This window comes from Pelodiscus sinensis, chromosome 15 (assembly GCF_049634645.1).
Source record: "Pelodiscus sinensis isolate JC-2024 chromosome 15, ASM4963464v1, whole genome shotgun sequence".
NCBI classification, from domain to species: domain Eukaryota; kingdom Metazoa; phylum Chordata; order Testudines; family Trionychidae; genus Pelodiscus; species Pelodiscus sinensis.
In genome coordinates this window covers 10,629,797-10,649,101 of record NC_134725.1, presented here as the reverse complement: position 1 = coordinate 10,649,101, position 19,305 = coordinate 10,629,797, and the positions used below count along the sequence as shown (strand labels likewise).

Below are 19,305 nucleotides of genomic sequence, written 5' to 3'. Positions count from 1 at the left end.
TAACCACTAAGCCCAGGTTTATCGGTTAATCATGTAGTCATCTACACATTGACGTCCCTAGTGGAAATATGGCTTCTAGATGGAGAGGAAACCTCAGGGTTTCTCAGAGGTTGCATATGAGACAGCTGAAGATTGGGATGTTTCCATGACTGGTGTCTGGAAATGAAGATGGGAAGAGAAGGGACAGACCAGGAACAGAATACATATATTTTGGGTGATCTGAGGCAGTGGCAGATGAGTGAATAGAAGGACTGTGCATTGAGGGAATGACCAAGTAATGGAAGATGCTGATGAGGTGGCCTCAAGTTCTGAGGGGGCAGAAGGAGGCAAAAAGGGAAGGGAAGAAGGCGTTACCTAGGAGAGGTCAGTGAGGAAGGAGTGGACACTCTGGACAGCTGCAGGAAGAAGATGGAGCAGTCACTGGGGCTTGAAGGCAGCAGCCAGATGGAGTGTATAAAACCAGACGGTTCTCACTGGGTTTGCGGGGTGTTTGCTGGTGGCTTTGCTGAGGCTTTTCAGGAGCCAGGTTGAAACAGCTCTAGATGGCTTCAGTGAGTCTTCCATTTTGCAGAGCTGAGCCAAGAAGATGGCAGTTTGTGGGGATCAGAATGAAGGTAGGACATGACAGTGGGGTGGTAGAAGGAAGCCAGGCCAAGGGGTTGAAGGCAGTCTGGGGGTATGTCTACACTATAGTGTTATTTTGAAATATCTAATTTCAAAATGGTTATTTTGAAATATCTTACTTCGAAATAACGCGTCTACACACAAAATGCATTTTGAAATAGTGTTTTGCTATTTCGAAATAGCACGTCCACACTGATTGGATGCTTAATCGCATTTATGGCTGGCCAGAACTGGTTCCGGCAGGGCATCAGGTCAGGAGTTACCTTGTGTGGCTGCTGCCTGAGGCTATCTGAGGCTAATGTTTAAAGGGACCCCCCTGGACAACCGGTTCTCAGCTTTCCCTGCTTGCTTGCCTACCTTGCTGAAGGACAGCACAGCTTTTTTTCCTCTGTGTGCTCTGGTTGCCCTCACTCAGGACACCAAAGCACTCTGCAACATGGAGCCGAAGCTTCCCCTGGGCACTCTTGTTCTTCTCGTGGACGTGTTGCTGTAAGCCTGGCTGCACTTTCTGCAGGCTGCCTTGCAGCATCTGCTGCAGCCCAACCCCTAGGCCATCATCCGGACCCTCCTGGGGATGTGCAGGAGCAGTTGCAGCATGCCCCCACCGCATCTGGCATCTGGACACCAGCACTGACTGGCGGGACCACATCATTCTGGAACGCTGGGGAGACCAACAGTGGACCCAGAACTTCAGGACAAAGAAGGGGGAGGAGAGGACAATCAATGGGACACACATCCCTATCCGTGCCCCGGAACACCAGGCCTCCTTCCACATCAACTGGAAGGGATACTTCTCCATCATCCTGCAGGCTATGTCTGACCACTGGGGTCACTTTGTGGACATCAATGTGGGCTGGTCCGGCAGAGCACACAATGCACAGGTCTACCACAAGTCCTCCATGTGCCAAAGGCTGCATCCTGGGACTTTCTTCCCCGACCGCCACATCAGGGTCGGGGACATGGACATGCCTGTCAGCCTGGTAGGGGATGCAGCCTATCCCCTATAACCCTGGCTCATGAAGCCCTACACAGGACACTTCAACTCCTCCCAACAGGAATTTAATGCCCGGCTCAGCAAGGCCCACATCGTGATGGAGGGTGCCTTCAGCCAGCTGAAGGCCCATTTTAGATGTCTCCTCACTCGCCTGGACCTCTCTGAGCAGAATATTCCGCACATGGTGGCAGCGTGCTGTGTGCTGCACAAATTATGTGAGCGGAAGGGAAGGCTGTTCTGCCAGCTGGATGGCAGAGGCCAACCACTTGGCCGGCCTGTACACGCAGCCCCATACAGCTGCCAGCCAGGAGACCTATAGGGGGGCTGTCCGTATCCGGGAGGCCCTGAGGGAGAACTTCCACCCGGAGGAGGACTAACAGTCTGCCTGGTGTGCCCCACTGGGGGCTCGTGCCTCATTCCACCCTCACGTCCTTCCACTTACCCCTCCCTTACCCCCCTTCCTGATGTACAATAAAGACACGTGTTCAAGAAAACAAACTCTTCTTATAGAAAAAAAAACTGGTGTATGGGGGGGAAATGAAACTGAGGTGAGACTGAGGAAAGAAGGTGGGAGAGGGGAGGCGAGAGGGTGGGAGGGGGAGGGGTAAACTTGGGAGGAGGGAGCTGGAAGGGGGAGGCAAGGGAAGGAAGGGGGAGGAGAAGCTCAGGGCTCAGGGTCTTGCCGGCCCACCTGTCTCCCAGTACTGCAGGCGTGGGGGCCTCGGTGTCCCCGGGAGGCGGGGGAGGGTGTGGAGGGTGGGGAAGAAGAAGTGGGAGTGGGATCAGGAGTGAGAGGAGGAGCGGTAGCTGGGGCTGGAGTGGCAGGAGGCAGCAATCTCTGCCCCAGGGTCTGCAGGTAGTCAGAGATGGCACAGCCCTGGGCAAGCAGCTCCTGTTGTGGGCATCCTGTTGTGTTCCACCCTGTTGTGGGCATCCTGTTGTGTTCCACCCTGGGGTCAGGAGCATGTATGAAGGCACATGACATGCATGTGTATGGGTAACAGGCCAAGGCCCTGTGTGGCAGCCAGCTGGGGCCACATGCCCCGGGGTGGCACAGCACACGCACAGGTTGCTGCATGATCCATGGTCAGCAAGGCCCACGCGTGCAGTCCCTGGTCTCCCTCCCACTCCCACATAAGGGGACAGTGATGGCACTCACATGTTGTTGCCTCCCCAGCCTGGGGTGTCGACAGGCTTTCTGGGATGGCTTGGAGCTCCTGGCTGCGCAGCACGCTCCCTCTGGGCTCATGCGGTTCCTGACCCTCCTCCTCCTCTTCCTCCTCCTCCTTTGTGCCCTGATCGGGGCCCTCTGCCCCAGGGTTGATGACCAGCTGGGGGGCACGGACTGTCCTGCCCCCCAGGATGCGGTCCAGGGCATCAAAATAGGGGCAGGTGTCTGGTTCTGCCCCTGGTTGGGAGCTGCCCCCTGTGGCCCTGGCATAGGCCTGCCACAATTCCTTAATTTTCATCTGAACCTGCTCCTGGGTTTGCATGTGGCCTTTGGTGGCCAGGCTGGCAGCCATCTGGCTGTAGACGGCCGCATTCCTCCATCTAGTGTGGAGATCGTGGATGCTGAAGGCATCCCCCCAAACCTCAATGAGGTCCCTGATCTCCGCACTGAACCAGGAAAGCACGTGCCTTTTCCAGCCCCTGGCAGGCTCCTGGGAGCTGGCAGACTGGTCCTGGGGAGCAGTGGAGGGCTGGCTGGCAGTGGCTGGCTGGCTCATGTTGGGGCCACTGGGTCAGGGGCAGCTACTGCTGGCTCTGGGCTGGCAGGCTTGGAGCTGGCACAGGCATTGTGGCCAGACTTTACCCCTTTAAGGGCTCTAGGGAGGGGGGGAGGAGAGAAGTTTTCCTGGTTGTGCCCAGAGTGGCCAGCAGGGCACCCTGGGAAGGGCTGGAGGCCCCCCTATTCCAAAATAGCCCCTATTCCACGTCTACACAGCTCCTATTCTGAAAGAGCGATTTCCAAATAGGTGCTGTTCCTCGTGGAATGAAGTTTACCAAGTTCGAAATAAGCCCTGAGCTATTTCGATTTAATGTTGAAATAGTGGTTGGCTTGTGTAGACACTAGTAAAGTTATTTCAAAGTAACGGCTGTTATTTCAAAATAACTTTGCTGTGTAGACATACCCTGGGACTTTAAGGAGGATTTTCAGGTGCCAGAGCTGGTGGTGGTGGTGGTGGGGGGGGGGGGGGGATGGGGTCTGGAAATGGATGGCTTGTGTTTATGGCCTGAGAAACTTGTCCCAGCCTGCATTGGCTGTCTGGAGCTCTGAACGACAGAATCTTTCACCTTTGGAACTTCACAGCTTTGGTTTCAAAGGCCTGGTCTGTGTATTTAGCCAAACCTGTAATGACAGCAGCACAAAGCTAAGCGGCTTTTAACCTCCTCTGACAGTTGTCCCTTTGATTTTTCACTGGAGATTTGTTTTCCCTTAATATCATGCCTGTTTGATCAGAGCAGCTGTATCCTGGGAAATAAGACAGAGTGAGCAAGCGTGTGTGTGTGTGTGGAGGGGGAGGTGGGGAGGGAGGATACATGGGAAGGGAATTTACACTTCCCTGCTGTGGCTTACAAGGCTATATCCATATTTTCATGTCTCTTGCAGCCTTCTTGTGGGGATTATGGCACTTGATAATTTAATCAACGTAATGTCCAGACAAAACACGCCTCTATTCTGGGGCTGGGAAATGTTAATTGATGCCAGTTTGAGTCTCCTATGATAAATTAAATGATTAGGTTTAGGACTGGATTGTGTATGCTTGTTGCTTCACAACTGAACAGTACTATGCACTGCTTAGAAACTCCTTGGCTCTTGCATTTCTTGGGGGCCATAAACCAATCTTGGCAGAGGCCCTTTCTTACAAACGAAACAGCTAATGTGGCGCTTCGGGGTGTGAACGTAGCTGCTAAACCCAAATTCATTAGATCCCACCCACAGACATCCAAAATGGGCTCCTAGCTAAAAGCCCTCAATCCTGCCAGCGCTATGGGCCAGGGTAGAGCATAGAGCTGTTCACTAAGTGGGCCCGGCTCCTGTCCTTCACATCCAGGAAGAGTCAGTACGAGGAGATTCCATCAGTAGTAGCTGACAGTCCCAAGTGAAACTCTATGGAGAACACACTGCAGTGATCTGAATGCAAAGCTCGGAATTGTGGTGGTTGAAGGGAAAAATGTCACCAGTCCCATTTTACAGGTGGGGAAATTCAGAGGCAGAAACTTACTGCAGATCAGAAGGAGGCTGTGGCAGAGATAAGCCAGAGGTCCCGTGCTTGATGCCTGGCTACTGGTGGTCTCACCTGGTTACAACAGATCTCCCTACCTGCTGACTAAGTGCAGCTGCTGCTTCCTGGTCCAGGCAGGAAAGTTCTAACCAGGGTTGGCTGATCCAGAGCCAGATGTGCTGTGCCTGCCAGGAAGACAAAATAGTTGTGTGTGTGAACTCTATACAATTCCAGTACCACCTCGGGAAGTAGCCAGGAGGGACACCTACTGTCATTTAAAGACAGAAGTAAACACCAGGGCTGTGTCTACACTGGCAAGCTTTTCCGCAAAAGCCAGCTGTCTACACTGGCCGCTTGAATTTCCTTAAGAATACTGACGATCTCGTAAGAAATCAGTGCTACTTGCAGAAATACTATGCTGCTCCCATTCGGGCAAAAGTCCTTTTGTGCAAAAGGGCCAGTGTAGACAGCTCAGATTTGTTTTGCGCAAAAAAGCCCCGATCGCGAAAATGGCGATTGGGGCTTTTTTGCGGAAAAGCACGTCTAGATTGGCACGGACGCTTTTCCGCAAAAAGTGCTTTTGTGGAAAAGTATCTGTGCCAATCTAGACGCTGTTTTCCGCAAATGATTTTAACGGAAAACTTTTCCGTTAAAAGTATTTGCAGAAAATCATTCCAGTCTAGACGTAGCCCAGGAATAAGGGCTAGAATAAAGACTACATGCTGCAGTGGCCCTGTCAGGAGGTAGAGTGTGTGTCCTTTCCAGCCCAAGGCAACTAGGTAGGGACTTGAGATCAATAACAGACTGTTAAGTGCATAATAATGAGGCTTTGTCATAGTTGCACTTGTCAGCACTTGAGGCTACCCCTCGCCCCAGTCCATGTAGCCCAGGCATTAAGGCTGTTATCTCAGGAGAGTCACATTCATCTCCTAAATGTCTGCAGTCCCATGGGGAAGAATGACTGTTATCACATGGCAAGTAAACATTCAGTGTAGCCTGTAATTGCAATGTTTGACCCTCTTCAAACATTTATTCTTCCATCGGGCTGCTCACTGAACCTTTGCAGGGTATATGTTAAGCCGGGGGAGGGGGGAGGGGAGGAAATGCAGGCCCTGAGCCTGGTGAAACCCACATGGGGCTGAGCTGGAAATAACCTGGCTAATAAGCCTTGTCTGAACTCTGTTTTGTTTCACTATCTTCACCAGTTGTGGCATTGCTGGGAGAACTGCTGCAGTGCACCATCAGCATTTTCCCGCCAGTCTTATCTAACTGCGCTATCCTAGACCGCTGTGATCTCTAGCTGCCCTCCCCATGTGGTAGGAAGTCTGCTAGCAGCCTCACCAGCCCAGTGGGCTCTGCAGTAGCAGTGATGGTGGGCTGTAGGAGCAGCCTTTATTGGCTTCCTAGGAAAGGGTCTGCTGGAAACGCTTCTGCTTCCTGACCTCCTTTTTCCAGATTGTTCCACCGCCAGTGCTGCCTTCACTCCACGTAAAGCGTTGCATGAGATTTATAGCAAGGCACTGCAGTAGTGCAGTTGCATGTTTATACAGGTGTGTAGGGTTGGTACAGACAGCTTGAGTTAAGAAATTGGTTTTTTTTTGGTATTTGAGAAATGAAAGGGTTGTTGTGATCAGAAAAGTAGTTGTGTAAAAACAGCCCCCTGCTACTCAGCACAATCACCATCTGGGCTGAATTGAGGCTATGGGATTTTATTTTCCTAGCTCTTCTGGGCTCTGAGGATGTAACTGGATTCCCTTCAGTTTACCCAGCCTTCCCTGGGTTGTTAATGATAGTCTGGTTGCAGAATCTTTTCCTGTGCAGTTGGGGGAAACCCCCACGGTGACTTTCAGTTTGGAAAAACAACAAGGAGTCCTGTGGCACCTTAGGCTACATCTACACTGTGGGGCTATTTCAGGATACCGGAAGCATCCTGGAATAGCGATTCTGCGTCTTTAAATGCACCCGTTATTTTGAAATATATTTTGAAATAACAGGCGTGCTATTCTGGCATCCCTGTAACCCTCGTTCTATGAGGGTTGAGGGATTTGTTGAAATAGCACTTTATTTTGAAATAACCTCAAAATAAGCTACGCAAATTGTGTATTTTATTTCAAGGTAAGGGTGCTATGGAGATGCACCATTAGAGACTAACAGATTTTTTAGGGCAGAAGCTTTCATGGGTAAAACTTACGTTACACTGTAACTTCCACTCCAATTCCTCTGGAGAAGTGGGTTTTACCCACAAAAACTTATGCTCTAATAAACATGTTAGTCTTATAATCAGGAATGCTTCCATTACAGCTAACTGGAGTGGGAAAGAAACCCTGGATGTGTCTATATAAATATATTTTGCTTCTGGCTTACGTAGATGTAAGTTGGATATTCAGCAAATGGAGTGGTATTTTGCTCATTGAAATCAACTTAATTTGTGACCCAACACCAGCTATGCTGGTATTAAGTGCTGGGACAGCTAAAACATGGTTGCCCATGTTGGTAATTTTGTGGGAATGCAGAAAAGTAAGACTGTGCTAAAGTGTTCCCAATGAAAGGGCTCAGTTAGCAGAAAGAATCTCGCAACTGCAGGGGCTCAACTTTCAGAGCTCTGTGAAAGGAAGGGGTGAGGGAAGGTTATTCTGGTGTGGAAGCTAATATGTCTTCCTTTGCCCCACCTTCCTAAAAGAACAAAACTAAATAGGCATAATTAGGTGCTGCTTTCTTGGGCTAACTGTGTTTTTCTGCCCTGCCTGCAAAGAATTGAAATCACTGGGCACTGAAATCATTTGAGACTGATGGGCAGAAGTCACTGGATGTCAATAGATGCTTATTAAGAGCCAACAGGTCAGTGGCTGAGAGATGTGAGGAGCAGCAGGAAGGGAGATGAATTCTGCAGCTGCACCTCTGAACCCTGGGTCTGCCCTGACCAAGGGCAGTGACTGTGAGTGGGGTGCAGAGAAGGGTTGGGAAATGTGAAGGAGACATTTACATTGCTGGACTTCAGAACTGGAGAGGAAAAGGACATTGACCAGCCTACCTGGCCATTACTCATGAGTTTTGTTCATGAACTCTGCAGTGTTTTCCAAAATTACAGCCATGTTACTTCCCTCCCTTTTATTAAATGTTTCTTTTCTACGCTCAGACTCCATGCTTGCGAGTGCGGAAGCATTGCCTCTCAGAAGTGCCAGCGGTGGTTGAATTTCCCAGCTTACTGGGTGGGGACTTGAGCCAGTTCTGTGTTGGCTGGACAGAGAAGAACCGCTTAGATACAGAACCCGGCCCTGGCTACTGCTGGTGCTACCTGTCAGAAGGGTTTCAACTCTCAAAAAGATAGGTAAGCCAGTGCTCTCTGGCATTGAAGGGCCAATGACAGGGTAATGTTCCAGAGTATGAGGGGGAACCTCTCAATCTCAGGTGGGCATGTGTTGCAGACAGCTCTTGTGACACACAACTGCATAAGTACCAAGCAATCTTCAGCACTAGCAGCCACTTCTCAACCCATGTGGGCTCCTAAGAGAGCGACATGGAGACACGCACGACAAGATTATTCATGGCAGGGTGTCTAGTTGAAGTGGAGAGGACAGGAATCACATTTCAAAGCCACCAGAGCAGAAGCTTTTAGCTGTCTCTCTTTCTGCAGAAGAGCCGCCGCTTCCCAACAGGCTAGCGGATGTCAGGGTGAATCTGTTTCGCTGACAGTAAGATGGCTCAGTCCAGACGTGGAGTGCTGTTTCACAGAGTGAGTCTGCAGAATATATTAAAACCAAGATACTTTGTAGACAGTAAGTTTAAAATAAAGCCAAGTGGAAGCACTGATTTATCCCCCTGCTTGAGGGAGGGCTGGCTTAGGACTGGAGCTGGGGCTGGATTTGACTGCAGAGCTTTAGGGAGCAGGTGACAGATGCCAGTCACCTGTGCGTAGCAAGAAGAGATCAACTTGAGACCATGTCGCTGATGAATTGTAGCCTTTCCCTGCTGGCTAGCTTGTGCATGTTGTCATTTGATGCTTTCCTGACTGGGTTTAGAGAAGGGCAAATAGTCACAATTCACAGAATAAATGAGTGTGGAATCTTCTGTATCTCCTTTGAATAAGGGAGAGAGTATTGTTGAGATGAGGAGACCACATCTGTATGCAGTATTCAAGATGTGGCTGCAGCTCTGCATTTAAAATGTATCAGGAGCCGGGCAGGTAGGCAGCCTGGCTTAGTTCTGGCTTGTGCCAGGTCTGTGAGCTCAGAACCACCACTTTTATCAGAGGCAGCAGCGCAGGGCACCAGGCAGCTGGTCCGCGAGGAGTGCTGGTTTTTAAATCAGCTCCCCTCGTGGACCAGCTCCTGCCTGGCACCCCACACTGCAACCTCTGATACAGAGCACACTGGCTGTGGGCCCCGCCCCTATGGACTATAGAATAGTCAATTAACCAATAAGAATTCATGAGATGAATCTACTATTCAATGAATTGATATTTAACATCCCTAGTCTAGAGCACTGGAGGGGGCAATGGGTGAATTGTAAATGAATTAAGTTTAATAGTGTAATAATTGGCGCACAATAAGAATTATGGCAGAAGAGTGTGTTATATCTTGTGCTGTAGTCATAGTTATTGCATTGAACTGTACTCTAATAATGCTTATAGCACTTGCAATATAGAAGGGATTGTGTTAACTACTTATTGCTTGAAATAAAATAAGGAAGTGGTTAAGTTTCTCTCTCTGGTGTGTTCTGATTTTCTTTGGATCTAAAAATACACTGAACTACATGACGGGGGCCAAGGGAAAGCCCTTCCGTGCCCCAGGCATGGGGCTGTGGAGAAGCTGATTATAGCGGGCTGGGAGGGGAGCAGGGTGGAGCAGGCAATTGTGCTGCTCTGTGTCTCCTGCCGCTCATGTGGTGAGCACGGAGGGAGGGGCAAACCTTGCTGTCACCCTCACACTGGGCCCCCATAATTCCTTGGGTCCTTCCCGTCTTTAAAACAGTTGGAGCAGCCACCGTGGGGCCTGTCCTGATTTTCATCCTGTGGCTAGGATAGCTCTGGTGGTGCTGGAGTCAGGACACTGGGGTTCTATTTCTGGTTATGCTGCTATTTGACTTTGGGCAAGTTTCTTGTCCTTTGTCTGCCTTGTTTAGCAGACTGTGAGCTCTTTGGGGTCAGAGCTGTTTCTCACAAGGTTTATTACAGTGCCTAGCACACTGTATGTGGTAACATCATAAGGGGATACTGGGGAGAGGCAAGAATGGGACAGAAAAAGAGGAGAACAAAAAATTCTTAAGAGCCATTGGCCTCTTCTAAGGCTACAGTACTTGGCAGAGAAAGGTGACTTTTGTATCAAATAAAAGACAGCAATTTCCTTTTGGTTTGTGTGCTCTGGACATAAATCGCATCAAGAGATGAAAGCCTTTTGCTCAGGTAACAGCAATGCACAGCCTAGAGGTAAGCCTGCCTCATGGTGGGTTTTTCCCTCTTGAGATGTGCTACGTGCTTTTGAAGATGACGTCTTAGAATACAAAGAATAAGAAAGCAGATAAAAAGAAAGATCTTAAAAATACCTCAGCAGGCACTAATGGGCTGGTTTAACTTGTCAGAATGTCTTTTGCGCTTGCAATACCTCTTACAAGAGGTAATGAGGAATTTTATTCCCTCCTTCATGGCTTGCTCCTTTCTCAAATGCCTGTGGACATCACAACTGAATGATCTGCTGATCTACATGGAGAAAGTCACCCATTGCTTTTAATACATGTTTGAGTCTCAAGTCCCATGGTGTCCAACACACTAGCCACAACCCACATGTGGCTATTTGGCTGGTTGAGTGTGGCTAGTTCAGAAATGGTTGGACACCATAGCCCAAGACACCTTGGAACTGCAGCTGTGAGCAAGGATGTTAATGCAGGCTCCAAGCTGCATTAGCTTCTTTATATTCTCCTGGAGAGGCATTGATCCCCTAATGCAGCAGTTGGCAACCTTTCAGAAATGGCATGGCAAGATTTAACTTATTCACTTCTATTTATGGATCGATGTGCCTGGAGGAGGAGGCAGGGGATACCGTGACCGCAACGTGTGGTGGTGGGCTAGTGGCAGTGGGTGATGGGGACTCGAAAAAAGCTCCGGAAACCGCCCCCCACTGGAAGCCACCCTGCCCCCGCTGCCTGCCAGGAAAGTGCTTAGGGTGGGGGATGGTGGGAGTTAAGGAAGCAATTGCTGCTGTGCTATGCTAGAGTGAGCCTGTCGTAGCCAGGGGAAGAGAAATGATAATGCACAGAGTTGGGGGGAAAAAGGGGGGGCTAGTGTTCCCCGCACGCCAGATCCGGTGCGGAGGCACATGTGCCATAGGTTGCCAACCCCCGCCCTAAAGCATCTGCGCACAAGCTTGACAGTGTGTGGGCTAATCAGTCGCTGATTTCCAGCCAGTGGGCAGCAAGCAATGGGCAAGGAGAGCAGGTTTTGCCCTCAAGCAAAGGCAACCGTGGGGCTAGTTTCCAAATACAGAGTCTTGAGCTGAGTGGGGCAGTCCTGCGTGACCTGGCACTTTACATGCCCCAGGGCCGGTCTGAATATATACTCCCTATTGTGTCTCCCCCTGAGGAAACAAAACCCAGAATCAACACACACGTAGACTGGCACCTGCTCTTGCTTAGCTTTTGGTACCCTGGGTTCTACCCCATGTGGACCTCTCATGAACCAGGACTTGTCAGCCCCATCCCGCTCCCTCAGATCAATCTGCCTGCGAAAGGGTGGGAGGAAAAAAAACGGACACAATTTGCCCATCCCTTGGCATCTGTTTTTAATTTTTAAAGGCATGTTACTAGCTCATGGACGCCAAGGCCCCAAACCTGCTGGGATGCTTTCATGCAAACTCCCTGGTTTCAAGCTTTGCTGGAGCATTGTTGGCTGCAGCATGACCGGACCTGTTCTCTGATACTCTTACCCTCCCAGGGGACTTGGCTCTCTTCAGAAATGCTGCCATTTGCTCAGAGCCTCCTTGGATGTGGCTAGTGAAATTCCCCCATCAAAAGGGTTTGCTTGCTCCTGGCTCTGTCACTTCACTTCATAGACATGTACCTTTAGTTTGCTAATGGAGTGTTAGAGGATTTAGAAATCGCTGGTTCTTGGGAGAACGGAGAGAGAGGCAGCAGCCATTCTACAACAGCATCTGCAGAGTGGGGTCTGGGAAGCCTCCCCTGTTGCAGTGGTCTGCTTTCAGAGGTGATGTCTAGACTGCAGAGTTTTTCTGGGTTATGGGAGGGATCCCAGAAAAACTCTGCCATGTGTGGGGAACACGTCTGCTTTTTCGGAACAGTTTCTGAAAAAGCAGGCGCGTTCTTTCAGCATCCCTGTATTCCTCATTTTATGAGGAATACAGGGATGTTCTGAAAAAGGAGGTTTTTCCCACATTTGGCCCCATGTAGACAGGTCAGTTGTTGGAAAAGCCTTTTCCGAAAAAAACAAGCGGAAAAAGAGTCGCAAATTGTGGTTCGCAATTTGCGTATCTTTTTCCGGAAAAAAATATCAGTGTAGACATAGCCAGACTGAACTGGAGTTGGGGTCATGCTGCTAACCAACCCTCAGCCAAAGAAGGTTTCTCTTCAGACTGTGTAAATCTTTTGTCTTTTACTAAAGATTTCCATGGAGCGGAACATGTATGAGTTTCTACCCAAATTTTTGAGGCTTCACTTCGGTGAAGCTACCCAATGTTGTCAAAAAAGGTGCAATTCAACAACCTAAACTCAGCTCTGATGAAAGTGAGCTCAGTTCCATTAGCATCAGAGCTGTCGGTGTTTACACTGGAGATGAAGGTTCCACATTTCTGGTTGGATAGGGTGCATTGAGGTCTGGCTTCTGCATCTCTAACTTAGATGTCAGAACAGCCTGTGAAGCCGTGGATCCACATCTAGACCATGTGAAACCCCACCAATCCCTAGTCACGTTGCCATCGTCTTTGCAGCAGTACAGACACAGCTTCCATGTGAACGCTTTTCACCCATTTCCTAAATCACTTTGCCAGCTAGGGGTCTCAAACGCACAGCCTGCAGGCCATGTATGGCCTGAACAGGGCCACAATCCAGCCCACGCATGGCCGCCAACATATGATTTCCTTCATTGCTGGGGCGGGGAAGGGGTGTCTGTACCCTTCCCCCAGCCCCTGCTCTGCCCCTGCCTTGCCTCTTTCCACCCCTGCTCTGCCTTCCCCTCCTATGGCACCCTTTCCCTCAAGCTCCTTCCCATATGAGATGCAGCCTAAGGGATTACAGGAGGGCAGCAGGTGTCAGGACCCTCTTCACTCAGCTGATCCACTCTGCTGCCATCTCTCTGGTCACCTCACTTCACCGCCGGAAGCCACTCTATCCCAGCGGTAGCAGCACAGGCTCCTGGGGTCTTAAATCACATGGGGGGGGGGGAGCAGACAGGGTCAACAGACATGTGGAGGGGAAGCACATGGAGTCCCTCTCCCCTGGCTCCCAGAGTTCTGCCAGAGGAGGGTTTCTGCTGGCCCTCTAGAAGGATTTGAAGACTGGCTCTGGCCTTGAAGTAAATTGAGTTTTAGACTCTTGTTGTAAACTTATACAAACTTCTGTCTCTGAAATGCATCCGCCTCTGGGGTGGAACACAGAAGTTCTGCATGGGAAAAGCTGTGGAATGCCATATCCTATTGAAACTGCAGGGGGATTTATTACTGTGTTGGCTGGCATCTGGCTGGGACCATACCACATTGAAAATCCTCCTTCTGACCCAAGAACACATCTCACCTACAGAGACTGGAATAATCTGCTGTCTGACTCCATTAATGCTGCCATCCTTCACTGTGTCCCCAATGCCACAGAATAGGGCTGTTGTCTCCTGTTGGCTCAGCCAACTGCTGCTCTGTTTGGTCTCCGGGAAGTCCTCTCTCCAAAGGGTCAGGCAGGGTTTTGGAAAATGGAATGCAGTGAGATGGAGAGAGACAGAGAGAGAGAGAGAGAGAGGGAGCCTGGTTTTTGTAGCACAGGACCAGGCATTTTACAAAGGGGAGTGGGTAAGGGCTCTGATTGTCATCTTACAGGCATTGCAAGGGTAAGTGACTTGGCACAGCAGGTCAGTAGCAGAATTGAAGACAGATCCCCAATCTCATGTACTCAAACTACTCATGCACACTAGCCCCTGTCCTGATAGGAGGAGGAAGTGCATTGCTTCCCCTAAATCAGCCCTTCTGACCAATCCCAGAGCAGCCCAGGTAGTCCGTGTCAGCCATGAGGAACCAGGGGAGGGATGCTTAGAAATCTATCCGGGGTGTATGTGAAAGGGACTGCAGAGAGCAGCTCCTCCAGAAAACAACCCTTGCTTCCCACAGGAAGATCTAGAGAGAGCTTTCTTATTCTCTTACAAGGTATCCTGGAAGTTTTGACAAGTTTACAAAACCTTGCCATGGAAGTATCAGACACAAAACAGTTATTGCAATAGGCAGCTTTTGTTCAAAGAGGTGTCACGCAGGAATGTAGGCATCACATCTCTATTTAACCCAGTGTTCAGAGGGAGCATCATTACAACCTCCATGCTGTTTCTAGTGATTGTGTTAAACTGAGTGAGTCCTCTATATACATGTTTAACAGGACAGTTATGTCTGCCAAATGTTAATATTCAAAGAAATTAGACAGGTTCACTGTTTTTCTTTGGACGGGGGGTTGGAGATGAATGTTCTTTGACTGAGTATTGAATAAAAGGCAACTCAAGGTTTAACTGTCTCTCCTCTGTCTGTTTTGCTGGGTATGCAACCGGTGGTTCATTGGAGAGAGATTTCTAAGGGATACGGGCTTGGCACAAAGGAGCAGATTGTCCCAGCTGGAATGTATTGCTCATCACCAGCTTCCCTAAAACGTGGAGGCCAGCCAGGCCTATGTTTAGACTCTGCATATGGGCTCCGCTCTATTTATACCACATCCTGGCCACAGAGAGAGCTAATCTCAGGGGACCTGCAAGTCCCCAGACATCTCTGGCTAACACTGAACCCAGAGAGCGCTACCCACGCAGCAGGGCTATTATAAACTGCCTGGAGCTGCTGCTTTTAAGTCTATGAATGCTGCTCTTCTGTAGGCAGGAGGAGATCAGTGCTCCTGTCCAAACTCCCTTTCCCTTTGAGAGTATCGGAGAATGTGACATGCTCAGAGTTTGCAGCCTTGGCTAGACCTGTGGGTTTGAGGGGCTAGGGACATCTCTTAGACACATACTTCAGTACCAGGAAGCTGGAAGCATTCAGGGAGCAGGGCAGGAAAAGGAAAGGGAAGGAGTGGAGCAGGAGTTTGAGGGAAGGGAGAATGTGGGCACCCGGCAGTGCTAATTGTATGCAGAGAATTTATCGGGAGAAGCTGAAGGGAGTGTATCGAAAACATCTCAGCTACTCAAGTGAGAAATCAAATTAAACTTTGCATCACATCATGGAGCTGTTCTATGCTAGGAGTTCTCGCGAATTCATTACAGGGTTCTGCACCCTGCCTGCGAGGAGGCGGGGGACGGAAGAGCCTGCATTAGGCAGGGTGGGGATCAGGAGCTGTGTTTTCTGGCTTGCTTGTCTGTCCACAGTCTTGAGCTACTGCAGGATAGCTTGACACATGCCTCCTACTTTCTTCCCCTTTGTCCCCCCCTGCAGAGCTACGTCTTCACTGCGAGATCTTCCGGCAGAAAATATGCTAATGAGGGACTCATAAGCATAATTCATGATTTCATTAGCATATTTTCTGCCATTTCTTTTTGTGTAAGGGGTTGATCCGCAAAAAGCAGCAGTGGGGATGTGTTTCTTGTGTGTGCAAAAACCCTGTTTTGCGCAAGATCCTTATGACTCTCTGGGACAGGCATAAGGATCTTGTGCAAATCAGAGTTTTTTCACAAAAAAATCCCATCCACACTGCTTCTTTTTGTTCAAAAATCCCTTTCGCAAAAAGAAACGGCAGAAAATATGCTAATGAGATAGTGACTTATGCTAATGAGTCCCTCCTTAGCATGTTTTCTGCCAGAAGAACTCGCAGTGAAGATGAAGCCCATGTGTTTAATGTGTTTAACTCATCTACCTTAGTTTGGATAATATCTCCTCTCCTCATGCTATCTGAGCTCTTGCATTCCTAGATTGGCACTTTGACAGCGTGCCACCTAGAATTCAGACTGGGTTGTAGCACTGAGAATCACGTGATTAGACTGACATCTTTTACTGAGGATGCCTTTAGCGAGGCTGGAGGTTAGCATGCTGGTTGTTGACCTTACGCTAGCATACAACACAATTTGGCACTGTGGACTAGTCATAACATTATTCCCTGTGACCCCAGACAAAAAGTGGTATAGTTTATTATGCAGATCGTTTCTAGTAGAACAGAGATCACTAAGCATGCAGACAGGTCAAGTCACCCACGTCCATGAACAATGCATTTCCCTGGGAATCCTTACTCGCTCCGAGTCTCTTTAATATACAGACAGCTGACCTGCCGCCCACCTGGGCAACTAAGTTCGTGTATGCTGATGACAACTGCCTGGCAGTAGCCAGAAGGAGCTTGGAGGATCTGGAGTCCTGCCTGTCATCTGATTTTGACATTCTGGCCAGGGGTGACTTAGACTAAATTCACTAAAGACAGTGTCATCTTGTTTCCATCTCATCAGCCAGTTAGCTCATCCCTAGCTGCAAGTCCTTCGGCTCAATCAGCAAGTTGTTTTTGAACCCCACCCTACTTATTTGGGGATGAAGAGTGATCACCTTCTGTCCTTTCTACAACACAGCCAGAAGATGCATTAAAATCCATCTTAGGGTATATCTAGACTACATGCCTCTGCCGACAGAGGCATGTAAAATAGGCTACCCAACTTAGTCAATGAAGCCGGGATTTAAATATCCCCGGCTTCATTAAAATAAAAATGGCTGCCAGACTGTGCCGGCCCAGCTGATTGTTGGCACAGCACGGCAGTCAAGATGTGGATCGGTTGACAGGGGGAAGCCTTTGTCGACCACTCCCTTATGCCTTGTGATCCGCATCTTGACTGCCACGCTCTGCCGACATCTGCTGAGCCGGCACAGCGCGGCAGCCATTTTTATTTTAATGAAGCCAGGGATATTTAAATCCCTGCTTCATTGACTATGTAGGGTAGCCTGTTTTACATGCCTCTGTTGACAGAGGCATGTAGTCTAGACATACCCTTAGAGCCACACTTCTCCACAGGCTTGCTAGCACCTCATAGACCTACCAGTACTTTGACTGCACCTGTGTAGCCATGGCCAGTAGCCTCAAAAGTCATCCCTGTTGCAACCCAGACAACTCCAGTTTCCAGCCTTTCATTCCTGGCTGGCTTTGCTCTTCTGGCACTTAGGTATGAAGGCAGGGACCTAGCGCATTAGTGCCTGCAGCCAGCTGTCTAGACAGCCTATTTCACAATTTCAGGCCACCCTAGCTTAACCTGGAGAGCTTGAATGATCTAAAAATCAAAAAGGAGTTGTATAAAAAGTGGAAACTAGGTCAAAGTACAACAGATGAATATAAGCCAATAACACAGGTATGTAGGGGGAAGATTAGAAAGGCAGAAGCACACAGTGTGCTCAAACTAGTTAGTGACATAAAGGATAACAAGAAAACATTCAACAAATATATTAGAAGCAAGAGGAAGGTCAAGGACAGGGCAGGCCCATTGCTCAATGAAGAGGGAGAAACAATAACAGAAACTATTAAGCAGAAGTGCTTACAACTTCTTCGCATCAGTTTTCACAAAGAAGATTGGTGGTGACTGGATGCATACAATAGCGAATGCTGGAGAAAGGGAGGTAGGTTCTGAAGTTAAAATAGGAAAAGAACAAGTTAAAAATTACTTAGAAAATTTATACGTCTTCAAGTCACCAGGACCTGATGAAATGCATCTTAGAATACTCAAGTTGCTGAGTGAGGAGCTATCTGAGCCTTTAGTCATCATCTTTGAAAAGTCATGGAAGATGGGAGAGATACCAGAGACTGGAAAGGGGCAAATCTAGCCCCCATCTTAAAAAACAGAAATAAAGACAACCTAGGAGACTACAGACCAGTCAGCTTAATTTCTCTGCCAGGAAAGATAATCGAGCAAACAAATAAGGAATCCATCTGCAAACATCTAGAAGATAATAAGGTGATAGGTAACAGTCGGCATGGATTTGTAAAGAACAAATCATGTCAAACCAACCCGATAGCTTTCTTTGATAGGATAACAAGCCTTGTGGATAAAGGGGAAGCAGTGGACGTGGTAGACCTAGACTTTAGTAAAGCATTTGATACAGTCTCACCTGACTTGCTTATTAATATACTAGGAAAATGCAACCTATACGGAGATGAAGGTGGGTGCATAACTGGCTGGATAACCATTCCCAGAGATAGTTATCAATGGTTCACAGTCATGCTGGAGGAACAAAACAAATGTGGTCCTGCAGGGATCAGTTGCAAAGAAAAGCAAACAATTTCAGGCCACCCTAGCTTAACCACGGATCAGTTCTGGGGCCAGTTCTTTTCAGTATCCTCATCGATGATTTAGATACTGGCGTAGAGAATACACTTACAAAGTTTGCAGATGGTACCAAGCTGGGAGGGGCTGCAAGTGCTTTGGAGGATAAGGTCATGATTCAAAATGATCTGGACAACATTGAGAAATGGTCTAAGGTAAATAGGATGAAGTTCAATAAGGAAAAATGCAAATTACTCCTCTTAGGGAACAATCAGTTTCACACATACAGAATGGGAAGCGACTGTCTAGGAAGGAGTACGGCAGAAAGGGATCAAGGGTCCATAGTGGACAACAAGCTAAATACGAGTGAACAGTGTGACACTGTTGCAAAAAACAAACAAACATGATTCTGGGCTGCATTAACAGGAGTGTTGTAAGCAAAACACAAGAAATAGTTCTTCTATTCTACTTTGCACTGATTAGGCCTCAACTGATGTAGTATGTCCAGGTCTGGATGTCAAATTTCAAGAAAGATGTGGAGAAATTGGAGAGGGTCAAGAGAAGAGCAACAAAAATGATTTATAACATGACTTTATGAGGGAAGACTGAAAAAAAACTGGGCTTGTTTAGTTTGGGAAAGAGAAGACTGAGAGGGGACATGATAGCAGTTTTCAAGTACCTAAAAGAAGGGGGAGGGAGAAAACCTCTAAGAACAGGACAAGAAGAAATGGGCTTAAATTGCAGCAAGGGAAGTTTAGGTTAGACATTAGGAGAAACTTCAAATGATCAGAGTGGTTAAACACTGGAATAAATTTCCTAGGGAGGTTGTCGAAGCTCCATCCCTGGTGATATTTAAGAGCAGGTTAGACAGACACCTGTCAGGGATGAACTAGATGGAGCTTGGCCCAGTTGTAAGGGCAGGGGACTGGACTTGGTGACTTCTCAGGGTCCCTTCAAATTCTAATGTTCTATGATTCATTTCAAAGCCACATCAAAATGCTAGCTAAAGTCAAGTGGCCCCTTTTCTGAAACAGCTGAGCCTCTGAGACACTACAGCA

At 48.5% G+C, this 19,305-nt stretch overlaps 1 non-coding gene across 1 annotated transcript; it reads left to right on the top strand.

Moving 5' to 3' along the window:
• Window positions 1-12,404: 12,404 nt before the first annotated feature.
• LOC112546658 (U5 spliceosomal RNA) lies at window positions 12,405-12,519 on the top strand. The gene has a single exon (XR_003090369.2). It is a non-coding gene; the product is annotated as a U5 spliceosomal RNA (small nuclear RNA).
• Window positions 12,520-19,305: the final 6,786 nt, after the last annotated feature.